At 54.7% G+C, this 15,351-nt stretch overlaps 1 long non-coding RNA gene across 1 annotated transcript; it reads right to left on the bottom strand.

The window, feature by feature from the left end:
- Positions 1-1,884: 1,884 nt before the first annotated feature.
- Positions 1,885-14,008, bottom strand: LOC111735692. The gene is made up of 4 exons (XR_002778923.1): positions 13,855-14,008; positions 9,852-10,009; positions 5,829-5,986; positions 1,885-1,965 (listed from the first exon to the last, which is right to left on the bottom strand). It is a non-coding gene; the product is annotated as an uncharacterized LOC111735692 (long non-coding RNA).
- Between the last annotated feature and the right edge of the window lie 1,343 nt (positions 14,009-15,351).

Here is a 15,351-nt window from a genome sequence, read left to right as displayed (position 1 = left end):
CCCCCGACACTGGCCGCTGGACGCCGGGGACCGCGTCGTCCTCGCCCTGACCTGCTCCCGTTCCCGAGGCGGGCACACAGTCGTTTGGCGAGAAACGACTCTTCCATCCCGGGATACTCGACCTCACGCCGGCGACACTCGGGCCCGGTCGACGCGCCGTGCGGGGCTGTGGCGCGCGGCGCAGGCCGTTAACGGCATCCCCGTTAACGGCTGCCGTTAACGGCCTCTGCCCATCAGAAGCCAGCAGCACCCTGTGCTCGGGCCAAGCCCAAGTGTCCCCAGGCATCTCCCACTGACCACTGGGGCCCAGATCCGCACTGACAGGCACTGCTTCAGGACACGGGTGACCGAATAAAGGGATCCCGTTCAGCTGGTCACCGTGGTGACGCGGATGAAGCGGCACGAGGCCATTTTTCTCAGAGTCCAAACACACACGAGGTCGTTGGCGAAGGCCGACCGCGCTCTCCGTGCTCCACGCATCCTCACGCCTCTAGCGGAAACCACAGCCAAGCCATCCGCGCGCGGCGCGCTCCTGCCAGCCGGCCTGCGGCCCCGACACGCCGTCTGCGCCGGCGCTGCTCGCCACTGACGCCCCTTCGCCGAGGTCCGGTCACCCCGACCCGGGCATCTCGGCTCCTCCAACACCGGCTCCCCGCTCCCCGCTCCCCGTGCTCAGGGTCGGACGCTGGGCCAGGCCCCAGGCGGCCCGCACCCCGTGCACGTTTTCATCACAGCCGTGAGCCGGCGCCACGGACCGAGATCTTCCCGTGGGCCGGCACCGGCCCCCAGCACACACGCCTCATCTCACTCCGCCACAGCCCCGCCAGCTCATCCCGCTCTTAGCGAGGGATCTGAGGCCGAGCCGCAGGTACCATTTGGCCACAGGTCCCAGCACTCGGAAGCCGCAGCGGCACGATTGCAAGCCAGCTCTTTCCGACTCCGAGTGGAGCCCTTCTGGGCCGAGCGACCTGGCCCGAGCGCCCCTCACACTGCGGTCCGTCGGCGGGTCAGCTGGCACAGGGACGAAGCTCCTCCCACCGGCCCGGGACCGCGGCTTCTCGGCGTCCCGGCGTCCTCTGCTCCCCCGCTCACACCTACTCGCACCAGGCAGACTCCCTCCTCGTCACCGGAAACTGGGAACCATCAAACCCCTTCCCAAATGCAGGACAGAACCGTCCTCATTACCATTCTTGGGCATTCTCAACTAGTGAAGTTCATTCGTCTGTTTTCAAGGAGGAGGAGGAGGAGGAGGAGGAGGAGGAAGAGGACGAGGAGGAGGACAGAAGGAGAAGACGCAGGTGGAAATTATGGGCAGGGATCCTTTCCAACGAGTCCAGGTAGACAAGAAATTCGAATGGTGGCTGAGGCCCTAGACAAGCCGAAGGGGACAGGCCCCAACAAAAGACCCGTGATTCTCGGTGTTGACAAACCAACTGAAATGCTGAGCGATAGCAAGTGTGTGAATCATTTTCATGTAGAAAGAAATCGTAACAGAGCATGTAAAATTAACTAGGTCTATATCCACACGGGTCAATCTAGAAATCGAAATAAAGCGAATAAAGCATATGCACCGGAAACAACCTTGATGGGGAGAATTTCAAAACTCGAGCAAGACTATAGTGTCCATGGAACCACCTTCTGAAGGAAAGACTGAGATCAAGGGTAGGAAACCTGAAAACCAACTTTAGGTCATGGGGAGTTAGGGATCAAAGGAGAGATGTTCGTTCCGTAGAGAGACCTTGCAACCGGCCTGCCACCTCTTCCGGCTTGAAAACTTAAGAAGCGACGATGGCAAAAACACTCACCTGGATCAGATCTGAGGGAGGACCACTTGCGTGACTGTCTCACTTTTTATGCACAGGACACTTTTTCGATCGTGGAAAGCCGGTGAAGACAGCCTAAATGGCCACGTGGCAATGCCTTAGGCGCGTTCCAATGCGTCCACCGGCTGGAACACGAGGCAACCTTTCGAAAACATACATCAAAAACAAAAAAAAATAAAAAATTAGAGAAACGGAAAAGGGCTCCAGAGACATTTGAGTTGAAAGGGCAGGAGATAAAACGATTGCGCGGGGGGCACATTTCATTTCCAAATGTGTGCATGCCTCTATCCATCACATACGCCGAAACCTGAAGATAAACGCCAGTTCGTCAACCTTGCTTGGATCGGCAGAGCGTGTCTCCAGGGGACTTGTGTTTTCTCCTATATATCAATTCCTGCAGCGAGTATATAGTCAATGGATCGGAAAAGCACAAGTCATGACGAATCTTTTCAGTAAGGAACATGGCAAAAGAACTGAGCTCTTAGCAGCAGTGTTCACCTGCAGACCAAAGGGGATTTGCGTTTGGTGCGCTTCTGCTGCCCTCCAGTGGAAGCACAGAAGAATGCATCGTGACTGTGGAGTAAAACATCACATCCAGGGCTGTTCCTTGAATATTGATAGATACTGCACCTACCTTAGGACTCAGAATTAATCCGTGCCCATTAGAGAAAATTGAGAAAGCCCACAAAGGTACAAAGGAATAAAAAAAGACCCAGCAGCTCACTTTCCCAGGGACTCAGGACTGCGAGATCCTGAGCAGGGGACCTAGAAAGGGCAGGGTGCACGGGCTCTCTCCGAGTCAAGTCGCCCTTTCTGCTATTGGAGTGCTAACGCCGAACGTGCTTGTCATACTTGATTCGAGCTTACTTCACCTATCACCACGCTCCTTGGGCATACAAACGAACAAATCGATAAACAAAAATAAAGAAATGAACGAATGAGGAAATCAATCGATCGATCGATCGATCGATCAATGGATAAAAAATGCTTGTAATTTCACCCCGTTCAAATCCTTGGGTCGCTTCAGGTTTGGGCTCTGATTTGTGGATCTCGGTTTCTTTTCTCTTTCCTCTTTCTCTTTTTATCGTTTTTCTTTGGCGATGCTAAAAACATGTTGCCACGAACACCTGTTCTACACGATGTAACATATCTCTGCATCTGTATCTGAGTCCATATCTTGGCGAAATTAGATGAATATTTCTACCGTGCAGATCCCAAACAGCGTTCTGCTCAGCGGCTGCAGGATGGATAGATCTAGTAGATAGTGTCGACTTGTCCTTCGGAAAGTTGTAGCACTTCATGTTTGGCAACCAACGCACGAGGACACGTTTCCCATCCGCGATCCGATCCTGCACACTAGCGGCTGTCAGCGATCACTTTCTTTTCACGCTGGGCAACTTGTAAGGTAGAAAATGATCGGCCGTGACCCTTTCGGTTTGCATTTCTTTGATTCTGAGTAAGGTTCCACATCTTCTTCCTGTCTGCTAGTCGTGTGTGTTTCCTCGTACCCCTCTGTGGACGTCCTCATTTTCGATTGCCTGTTTAACCGTTCGATTCTTAATTTTTGCATTTGGATTTTCCGCTCTGCCAGAATCGGGTACGTGAGACCTTTCTCGTGTCTGTTGCCAATATCCGCCTCAATGATCACTTTCTAACCCTTTACCTCTGTTTCTCATCTTTTGGGTTGGGTTCGATTTGATTTGGTTTGGGTGGCAGTGCTCTGGTTTGGATTTGTTTCGTCTTCCTTTGGCCGAGCAGGCCTTTCTCACTGTTCCATAGGACACAAAATTGTTAACTTGTTCCCTTCAGGGTCTGGATGCTGATCACGTCAGAAAGGAAACTTCATACAGCTGAGCCAAACAATGGGCGGCCGGAGGGTGTGGCCTAAAGAGGCCTGGAGGCGGGGGAAGTGGACGACGGGGCGGGGCCATGGCCTGAGCCGCTTCCAGGCCCAGAAACCTTTCCCAGGGCTGGCTGCCCTCGCCCCTGCCCTGGCTAACGGTTCCGCCCTTTCCCCAGGGGCTGGACACGCCCTCTCCCCGGAGACCCCTCGGGGCCCCCGCGAACCAGCGGGGACCCTCTCCTTGCGACTTCCCCAGCCCGATCTGCCCCGGACGGCGATCACCAAGCTGAACCCGGTGGCTCTTCTCAACTGGCTTCCCCCGACACTGGCCGCTGGACGCCGGGGACCGCGTCGTCCTCGCCCTGACCTGCTCCCGTTCCCGAGGCGGGCACACAGTCGTTTGGCGAGAAACGACTCTTCCATCCCGGGATACTCGACCTCACGCCGGCGACACTCGGGCCCGGTCGACGCGCCGTGCGGGGCTGTGGCGCGCGGCGCAGGCCGTTAACGGCATCCCCGTTAACGGCTGCCGTTAACGGCCTCTGCCCATCAGAAGCCAGCAGCACCCGGTGTTCGGGCCAAGCCCAAGTGTCCCCAGGCATCTCCCACTGACAACTGCGGCCCAGATCCGCACTGACAGGCACTGCTTCAGGACACGAGTGACCGAATAAAGGGATCCCGTTCAGCTGGTCACCGTGGTGACGCGGATGAAGCGGCACGAGGCCATTTTTCTCAGAGTCCAAACACACACGAGGTCGTTGGCGAAGGCCGACCGCGCTCTCCGTGCTCCACGCATCCTCACGCCTCTAGCGGAAACCACAGCCAAGCCATCCGCGCGCGGCGCGCTCCTGCCAGCCGGCCTGCGGCCCCGACACGCCGTCTGCGCCGGCGCTGCTCGCCACTGACGCCCCTTCGCCGAGGTCCGGTCACCCCGACCCGGGCATCTCGGCTCCTCCAACACCGGCTCCCCGCTCCCCGCTCCCCGCTCCCCGCTCCCCGCTCCCCGTGCTCAGGGTCGGACGCTGGGCCAGGCCCCAGGCGGCCCGCACCCCGTGCACGTTTTCATCACAGCCGTGAGCGGGCGCCACGGACCGAGATCTTCCCGTGGGCCGGCACCGGCCCCCAGCACACACGCCTCATCTCACTCCGCCACAGCCCCGCCAGCTCATCCCGCTCTTAGCGAGGGATCTGAGGCCGAGCCGCAGGTACCATTTGGCCACAGGTCCCAGCACTCGGAAGCCGCAGCGGCACGATTGCAAGCCAGCTCTTTCCGACTCCGAGTGGAGCCCTTCTGGGCCGAGCGACCTGGCCCGAGCGCCCCTCACACTGCGGTCCGTCGGCGGGTCAGCTGGCACGGGGACGAAGCTCCTCCCACCGGCCCGGGACCGCGGCTTCTCGGCGTCCCGGCGTCCTCTGCTCCCCTGCTCACACCTACTCGCACCAGGCAGACTCCCTCCTCGTCACCGGAAACTGGGAACCATCAAACCCCTTCCCAAATGCAGGACAGAACCGTCCTCATTACCATTCTTGGGCATTCTCAACTAGTGAAGTTCATTCGTCTGTTTTCAAGGAGGAGGAGGAGGAGGAGGAAGAGGAGGAGGAGGAGGAGGAGGACGAGGACGAGGACGAGGAGGAGGACAGAAGGAGAAGACGCAGGTGGAAATTATGGGCAGGGATCCTTTCCAACGAGTCCAGGAGACAAGAAATTCGAATGGTGGCTGAGGCCCTAGACAAGCCGAAGGGGACAGGCCCCAACAAAAGACCCGTGATTCTCGGTGTTGACAAACCAACTGAAATGCTGAGCGATAGCAAGTGTGTGAATCATTTTCATGTAGAAAGAAATCGTAACAGAGCATGTAAAATTAACTAGGTCTATATCCACACGGGTCAATCTAGAAATCGAAATAAAGCGAATAAAGCATATGCACCGGAAACAACCTTGATGGGGAGAATTTCAAAACTCGAGCAAGACTATAGTGTCCATGGAACCACCTTCTGAAGGAAAGACTGAGATCAAGGGTAGGAAACCTGAAAACCAACTTTAGGTCATGGGGAGTTAGGGATCAAAGGAGAGATGTTCGTTCCGTAGAGAGACCTTGCAACCGGCCTGCCACCTCTTCCGGCTTGAAAACTTACGAAGCAACGATGGCAAAAACACTCACCTGGATCAGATCTGAGGGAGGACCACTTGCGTGACTGTCTCACTTTTTATGCACAGGACACTTTCGATCGTGGAAAGCCGGTGAAGACAGCCTAAATGGCCACGTGGCAATGCCTTAGGCGCGTTCCAATGCGTCCACCGGCTGGAACACGAGGCAACCTTTCGAAAACATACATCAAAAACAAAAAAAAATTAAAAATTAGAGAAACGGAAAAAGGCTCCAGAGACATCTGAGTTGAAAGGGCAGGTGATAAAACGATTGCGCAGGGGGCACATTTCATTTCCAAATGTGTGCATGCCTCTATCCATCACATACGCCGAAACCTGAAGATAAACGCCATTTCGTCAACCTTGCTTGGATCGGCAGAGCGTGTCTCCAGGGGACTTGTGTTTTCTCCTATATATCAATTCCTGCAGCGAGTATATAGTCAATGGATCGGAAAAGCACAAGTCATGACGAATCTTTTCAGTAAGGAACATGGCAAAAGAACTGAGCTCTTAGCAGCAGTGTTCACCTGCAGACCAAAGAGGATTTGCGTTTGGTGTGCTTCTGCTGCCCTCCAGTGGAAGCACAGAAGAATGCATCGTGACTGTGGAGTAAAACATCACATCCAGGGCTGTTCCTTGAATATTGATAGATACTGCACCTACCTTAGGACTCGGAATTAATCCGTGCCCATTAGAGAAAATTGAGAAAGCCCACAAAGGTACAAAGGAATAAAAAAAGACCCAGCAGCTCACTTTCCCAGGGACTCAGGACTGCGAGATCCTGAGCAGGGGACCTAGAAAGGGCAGGGTGCACGGGCTCTCTCCGAGTCAAGTCGCCCTTTCTGCTATGGGAGTGCTAACGCTGAACTTGCTTGTCATACTTGATTCGAGCTTACTTCACCTATCACCACTCTCCTTGGGCATACAAACGAACAAATCGATAAACAAAAATAAAGAAATGAACGAATGAGGAAATCAATCAATCGATCGATCGATCAATGGATAAAAAATGCTTGTAATTTCACCCCGTTCAAATCCTTGGGTCGCTTCAGGTTTGGGCTCTGATTTGTGGATCTCGGTTTCTTTTCTCTTTCCTCTTTCTCTTTTTATCGTTTTTCTTTGGCGATGCTAAAAACATGTTGCCACGAACACCTGTTCTACACGATGTAACATATCTCTGCATCTGTATCTGAGTCCATATCTTGGCGAAATTAGATGAATATTTCTACCGTGCAGATCCCAAACAGCGTTCTGCTCAGCGGCTGCAGGATGGATAGATCTAGTAGATAGTGTCGACTTGTCCTTCGGAAAGTTGTAGCACTTCATGTTTGGCAACCAACGCACGAGGACACGTTTCCCATCCGCGATCCGATCCTGCACACTAGCGGCTGTCAGCGATCACTTTCTTTTCACGCTGGGCAACTTGTAAGGTAGAAAATGATCGGCCGTGACCCTTTCGGTTTGCATTTCTTTGATTCTGAGTAAGGTTCCACATCTTCTTCCTGTCTGCTAGTCGTGTGTGTTTCCTCGTACCCCTCTGTGGACGTCCTCATTTTCGATTGCCTGTTTAACCGTTCGATTCTTAATTTTTGCATTTGGATTTTCCGCTCTGCCAGAATCGGGTACGTGAGACCTTTCTCGTGTCTGTTGCCAATATCCGCCTCAATGATCACTTTCTAACCCTTTACCTCTGTTTCTCATCTTTTGGGTTGGGTTCGATTTGATTTGGCTTGGGTGGCAGTGCTCTTGTTTGGATTTGTTTCGTCTTCCTTTGGCCGTGCAGGCCTTTCTCACTGTTCCATAGGACACAAAATTGTTAACCTGTTCCCTTCAGGGTCTGGATGCTGATCACGTCGGAAAGGAAACTTCATACAGCTGAGCCAAACAATGGGCGGCCGGAGGGTGTGGCCTAAAGAGGCCTGGAGGCGGGGGAAGTGGACGACGGGGCGGGGCCATGGCCTGAGCCGCCTCCAGGCCCAGAAACCTTTCCCAGGGCTGGCTGCCCTCGCCCCTTCCCTGGCTAACGGTTCCGCCCTTTCCCCAGCGGCTGGACACGCCCTCTCCCCGGAGACCCCTCGGGCCCCCGCGAACTAGCGGGGACCCTCTCCATGCGACTTCCCCGGCCCGATCTGCCCCGGACGGCCATCACCAAGCTGAACCCGGTGGCTCATCTCAACTGGCTTCCCCCGACACTGGCCGCTGGACGCCGGGGACCGCGTCGTCCTCGCCCTGACCTGCTCCCGTTCCCGAGGCGGGCACACAGTCGTTTGGCGAGAAACGACTCTTCCATCCCGGGATACTCGACCTCACGCCGGCGACACTCGGGCCCGGTCGACGCGCCGTGCGGGGCTGTGGCGCGCGGCGCAGGCCGTTAACGGCATCCCCGTTAACGGCTGCCGTTAACGGCCTCTGCCCATCAGAAGCCAGCAGCACCCTGTGTTCGGGCCAAGCCCAAGTGTCCCCAGGCATCTCCCACTGACCACTGGGGCCCAGATCCGCACTGACAGGCACTGCTTCAGGACACGGGTGACCGAATAAAGGGATCCCGTTCAGCTGGTCACCGTGGTGACGCGGATGAAGCGGCACGAGGCCATTTTTCTCAGAGTCCAAACACACACGAGGTCGTTGGCGAAGGCCGACCGCGCTCTCCGTGCTCCACGCATCCTCACGCCTCTAGCGGAAACCACAGCCAAGCCATCCGCGCGCGGCGCGCTCCTGCCAGCCGGCCTGCGGCCCCGACACGCCGTCTGCGCCGGCGCTGCTCGCCACTGACGCCCCTTCGCCGAGGTCCGGTCACCCCGACCCGGGCATCTGGGCATCTCGGCTCCTCCAACACCGGCTCCCCGCTCCCCGCTCCCCGCTCCCCGCTCCCCGTGCTCAGGGTCGGACGCTGGGCCAGGCCCCAGGCGGCCCGCACCCCGTGCACGTTTTCATCACAGCCGTGAGCGGGCGCCACGGACCGAGATCTTCCCGTGGGCCGGCACCGGCCCCCAGCACACACGCCTCATCTCACTCCGCCACAGCCCCGCCAGCTCATCCCGCTCTTAGCGAGGGATCTGAGGCCGAGCCGCAGGTACCATTTGGCCACAGGTCCCAGCACTCGGAAGCCGCAGCGGCACGATTGCAAGCCAGCTCTTTCCGACTCCGAGTGGAGCCCTTCTGGGCCGAGCGACCTGGCCCGAGCGCCCCTCACACTGCGGTCCGTCGGCGGGTCAGCTGGCACGGGGACGAAGCTCCTCCCACCGGCCCGGGACCGCGCCTTCTCGGCGTCCCGGCGTCCTCTGCTCCCCCGCTCACACCTACTCGCACCAGGCAGACTCCCTCCTCGTCACCGGAAACTGGGAACCATCAAACCCCTTCCCAAATGCAGGACAGAACCGTCCTCATTACCATTCTTGGGCATTCTCAACTAGTGAAGTTCATTCGTCTGTTTTCAAGGAGGAGGAGGAGGAGGAGGAAGAGGAGGAGGAGGAGGAGGAGGAGGAGGAGGAGGAAGAGGACGAGGAGGAGGACAGAAGGAGAAGACGCAGGTGGAAATTATGGGCAGGGATCCTTTCCAACGAGTCCAGGAGACAAGAAATTCGAATGGTGGCTGAGGCCCTAGACAAGCCGAAGGGGACAGGCCCCAACAAAAGACCCGTGATTCTCGGTGTTGACAAACCAACTGAAATGCTGAGCGATAGCAAGTGTGTGAATCATTTTCATGTAGAAAGAAATCGTAACAGAGCATGTAAAATTAACTAGGTCTATATCCACACGGGTCAATCTAGAAATCGAAATAAAGCGAATAAAGCATATGCACCGGAAACTACCTTGATGGGGAGAATTTCAAAACTCGAGCAAGACTATAGTGTCCATGGAACCACCTTCTGAAGGAAAGACTGAGATCAAGGGTAGGAAACCTGAAAACCAACTTTAGGTCATGGGGAGTTAGGGATCAAAGGAGAGATGTTCGTTCCGTAGAGAGACCTTGCAACCGGCCTGCCACCTCTTCCGGCTTGAAAACTTACGAAGCGACGATGGCAAAAACACTCACCTGGATCAGATGTGAGGGAGGACCGCTTGCGTGACCGTCTCACTTTTTATGCACAGGACACTTTCGATCGTGGAAAGCCAGTGAAGACAGCCTAAATGGCCACGTGGCAATGCCTTAGGCGCGTTCCAATGCGTCCACCGGCTGGAACACGAGGCAACCTTTCGAAAACATACATCAAAAACAAAAAAAAATTAAAAATTAGAGAAACGGAAAAAGGCTCCAGAGACATCTGAGTTGAAAGGGCAGGTGATAAAACGATTGCGCAGGGGGCACATTTCATTTCCAAATGTGTGCATGCCTCTATCCATCACATACGCCGAAACCTGAAGATAAACGCCATTTCGTCAACCTTGCTTGGATCGGCAGAGCGTGTCTCCAGGGGACTTGTGTTTTCTCCTATATATCAATTCCTGCAGCGAGTATATAGTCAATGGATCGGAAAAGCACAAGTCATGACGAATCTTTTCAGTAAGGAACATGGCAAAAGAACTGAGCTCTTAGCAGCAGTGTTCACCTGCAGACCAAAGAGGATTTGCGTTTGGTGTGCTTCTGCTGCCCTCCAGTGGAAGCACAGAAGAATGCATCGTGACTGTGGAGTAAAACATCACATCCAGGGCTGTTCCTTGAATATTGATAGATACTGCACCTACCTTAGGACTCAGAATTAATCCGTGCTCATTAGAGAAAATTGAGAAAGCCCACAAAGGTACAAAGGAATAAAAAAAGACCCAGCAGCTCACTTTCCCAGGGACTCAGGACTGCGAGATCCTGAGCAGGGGACCTAGAAAGGGCAGGGTGCACGGGCTCTCTCCGAGTCAAGTCGCCCTTTCTGCTATTGGAGTGCTAACGCTGAACGTGCTTGTCATACTTGATTCGAGCTTACTTCACCTATCACCACGCTCCTTGGGCATACAAACGAACAAATCGATAAACAAAAATAAAGAAATGAACGAATGAGGAAATCAATCGATCGATCGATCGATCGATCAATGGATAAAAAATGCTTGTAATTTCACCCCGTTCAAATCCTTGGGTCGCTTCAGGTTTGGGCTCCGATTTGTGGATCTCGGTTTCTTTTCTCTTTCCTCTTTCTCTTTTTATCGTTTTTCTTTGGCGATGCTAAAAACATGTTGCCACGAACACCTGTTCTACACGATGTAACATATCTCTGCATCTGTATCTGAGTCCATATCTTGGCGAAATTAGATGAATATTTCTACCGTGCAGATCCCAAACAGCGTTCTGCTCAGCGGCTGCAGGATGTATAGATCTAGCAGATAGTGTCGACTTGTCCTTCGGAAAGTTGTAGCACTTCATGTTTGGCAACCAACGCACGAGGACACGTTTCCCATCCGCGATCCGATCCTGCACACTAGCGGCTGTCAGCGATCACTTTCTTTTCACGCTGGGCAACTTGTAAGGTAGAAAATGATCGGCCGTGACCGTTTCGGTTTGCATTTCTTTGATTCTGAGTAAGGTTCCACATCTTCTTCCTGTCTGCTAGTCGTGTGTGTTTCCTCGTACCCCTCTGTGGACGTCCTCATTTTCGATTGCCTGTTTAACCGTTCGATTCTTAATTTTTGCATTTGGATTTTCCGCTCTGCCAGAATCGGGTACGTGAGACCTTTCTCGTGTCTGTTGCCAATATCCGCCTCAATGATCACTTTCTAACCCTTTACCTCTGTTTCTCATCTTTTGGGTTGGGTTCGATTTGATTTGGTTTGGGTGGCAGTGCTCTTGTTGGATTTGTTTCGTCTTCCTTTGGCCGTGCAGGCCTTTCTCACTGTTCCATAGGACACAAAATTGTTAACCTGTTCCCTTCAGGGTCTGGATGCTGATCACGTCAGAAAGGAAACTTCATACAGCTGAGCCAAACAATGGGCGGCCGGAGGGTGTGGCCTAAAGAGGCCTGGAGGCGGGGGAAGTGGACGACGGGGCGGGGCCATGGCCTGAGCCGCTTCCAGGCCCAGAAACCTTTCCCAGGGCTGGCTGCCCTCGCCCCTGCCCTGGCTAACGGTTCCGCCCTTTCCCCAGGGGCTGGACACGCCCTCTCCCCGGAGACCCCTCGGGGCCCCCGCGAACCAGCGGGGACCCTCTCCTTGCGACTTCCCCAGCCAGATCTGCCCCGGACGGCCATCACCAAGCTGAACCCGGTGGCTCATCTCAACTGGCTTCCCCCGACACTGGACGCTGGACGCCGGGGACCGCGTCGTCCTCGCCCTGACCTGCTCCCGTTCCCGAGGCGGGCACACAGTCGTTTGGCGAGAAACGACTCTTCCATCCCGGGATACTCGACCTCACGCCGGCGACACTCGGGCCCGGTCGACGCGCCGTGCGGGGCTGTGGCGCGCGGCTCAGGCCGTTAACGGCATCCCCGTTAACGGCTGCCGTTAACGGCCTCTGCCCATCAGAAGCCAGCAGCACCCTGTGTTCGGGCCAAGCCCAAGTGTCCCCAGGCATCTCCCACTGACCACTGGGGCCCAGATCCGCACTGACAGGCACTGCTTCAGGACACGGGTGACCGAATAAAGGGATCCCGTTCAGCTGGTCACCGTGGTGACGCGGATGAAGCGGCACGAGGCCATTTTTCTCAGAGTCCAAACACACACGAGGTCGTTGGCGAAGGCCGACCGCGCTCTCCGTGCTCCACGCATCCTCACGCCTCTAGCGGAAACCACAGCCAAGCCATCCGCGCGCGGCGCGCTCCTGCCAGCCGGCCTGCGGCCCCGACACGCCGTCTGCGCCGGCGCTGCTCGCCACTGACGCCCCTTCGCCGAGGTCCGGTCACCCCGACCCGGGCATCTCGGCTCCTCCAACAACGGCTCCCCGCTCCCCGCTCCCCGCTCCCCGTGCTCAGGGTCGGACGCTGGGCCAGGCCCCAGGCGGCCCGCACCCCGTGCACGTTTTCATCACAGCCGTGAGCGGGCGCCACGGACCGAGATCTTCCCGTGGGCCGGCACCGGCCCCCAGCACACACGCCTCATCTCACTCCGCCACAGCCCCGCCAGCTCATCCCGCTCTTAGCGAGGGATTTGAGGCCGAGCTGCAGGTACCATTTGGCCACAGGTCCCAGCACTCGGAAGCCGCAGCGGCACGATTGCAAGCCAGCTCTTTCCGACTCCGAGTGGAGCCCTTCTGGGCCGAGCGACCTGGCCCGAGCGCCCCTCACACTGCGGTCCGTCGGCGGGTCAGCTGGCACGGGGACGAAGCTCCTCCCACCGGCCCGGGACCGCGGCTTCTCGGCGTCCCGGCGTCCTCTGCTCCCCAGCTCACACCTACTCGCACCAGGCAGACTCCCTCCTCGTCACCGGAAACTGGGAACCATCAAACCCCTTCCCAAATGCAGGACAGAACCGTCCTCATTACCATTCTTGGGCATTCTCAACTAGTGAAGTTCATTCGTCTGTTTTCAAGGAGGAGGAGGAGGAGGAGGAAGAGGAGGAGGAGGAGGAGGAGGAGGAAGAGGACGAGGAGGAGGACAGAAGGAGAAGACGCAGGTGGAAATTATGGGCAGGGATCCTTTCCAACGAGTCCAGGAGACAAGAAATTCGAATGGTGGCTGAGGCCCTAGACAAGCCGAAGGGGACAGGCCCCAACAAAAGACCCGTGATTCTCGGTGTTGACAAACCAACTGAAATGCTGAGCGATAGCAAGTGTGTGAATCATTTTCATGTAGAAAGAAATCGTAACAGAGCATGTAAAATTAACTAGGTCTATATCCACACGGGTCAATCTAGAAATCGAAATAAAGCGAATAAAGCATATGCACCGGAAACAACCTTGATGGGGAGAATTTCAAAACTCGAGCAAGACTATAGTGTCCATGGAACCACCTTCTGAAGGAAAGACTGAGATCAAGGGTAGGAAACCTGAAAACCAACTTTAGGTCATGGGGAGTTAGGGATCAAAGGAGAGATGTTCGTTCCGTAGAGAGACCTTGCAACCGGCCTGCCACCTCTTCCGGCTTGAAAACTTAAGAAGCGACGATGGCAAAAACACTCACCTGGATCAGATCTGAGGGAGGACCACTTGCGTGACTGTCTCACTTTTTATGCACAGGACACTTTCGATCGTGGAAAGCCGGTGAAGACAGCCTAAATGGCCACGTGGCAATGCCTTAGGCGCGTTCCAATGCGTCCACCGGCTGGAACACGAGGCAACCTTTCGAAAACATACATCAAAAACAAAAAAAAATAAAAAATTAGAGAAACGGAAAAGGGCTCCAGAGACATTTGAGTTGAAAGGGCAGGAGATAAAACGATTGCGCGGGGGGCACATTTCATTTCCAAATGTGTGCATGCCTCTATCCATCACATACGCCGAAACCTGAAGATAAACGCCAGTTCGTCAACCTTGCTTGGATCGGCAGAGCGTGTCTCCAGGGGACTTGTGTTTTCTCCTATATATCAATTCCTGCAGCGAGTATATAGTCAATGGATCGGAAAAGCACAAGTCATGACGAATCTTTTCAGTAAGGAACATGGCAAAAGAACTGAGCTCTTAGCAGCAGTGTTCACCTGCAGACCAAAGAGGATTTGCGTTTGGTGTGCTTCTGCTGCCCTCCAGTGGAAGCACAGAAGAATGCATCGTGACTGTGGAGTAAAACATCACATCCAGGGCTGTTCCTTGAATATTGATAGATACTGCACCTACCTTAGGACTCGGAATTAATCCGTGCCCATTAGAGAAAATTGAGAAAGCCCACAAAGGTACAAAGGAATAAAAAAAGACCCAGCAGCTCACTTTCCCAGGGACTCAGGACTGCGAGATCCTGAGCAGGGGACCTAGAAAGGGCAGGGTGCACGGGCTCTCTCCGAGTCAAGTCGCCCTTTCTGCTATGGGAGTGCTAACGCTGAACTTGCTTGTCATACTTGATTCGAGCTTACTTCACCTATCACCACGCTCCTTGGGCATACAAACGAACAAATCGATAAACAAAAATAAAGAAATGAACGAATGAGGAAATCAATCAATCGATCGATCGATCAATGGATAAAAAATGCTTGTAATTTCACCCCGTTCAAATCCTTGGGTCGCTTCAGGTTTGGGCTCTGATTTGTGGATCTCGGTTTCTTTTCTCTTTCCTCTTTCTCTTTTTATCGTTTTTCTTTGGCGATGCTAAAAACATGTTGCCACGAACACCTGTTCTACACGATGTAACATATCTCTGCATCTGTATCTGAGTCCATATCTTGGCGAAATTAGATGAATATTTCTACCGTGCAGATCCCAAACAGCGTTCTGCTCAGCGGCTGCAGGATGGATAGATCTAGTAGATAGTGTCGACTTGTCCTTCGGAAAGTTGTAGCACTTCATGTTTGGCAACCAACGCACGAGGACACGTTTCCCATCCGCGATCCGATCCTGCACACTAGCGGCTGTCAGCGATCACTTTCTTTTCACGCTGGGCAACTTGTAAGGTAGAAAATGATCGGCCGTGACCGTTTCGGTTTGCATTTCTTTGATTCTGAGTAAGGTTCCACATCTTCTTCCTGTCTGA

The sequence above is a fragment of the Pteropus vampyrus genome, unplaced genomic scaffold (genome assembly GCF_000151845.1).
Source record: "Pteropus vampyrus isolate Shadow unplaced genomic scaffold, Pvam_2.0 Scaffold1000005444, whole genome shotgun sequence".
NCBI lineage: Eukaryota > Metazoa > Chordata > Mammalia > Chiroptera > Pteropodidae > Pteropus > Pteropus vampyrus.
This window is presented reverse-complemented; position numbering and strand designations above follow the sequence as displayed.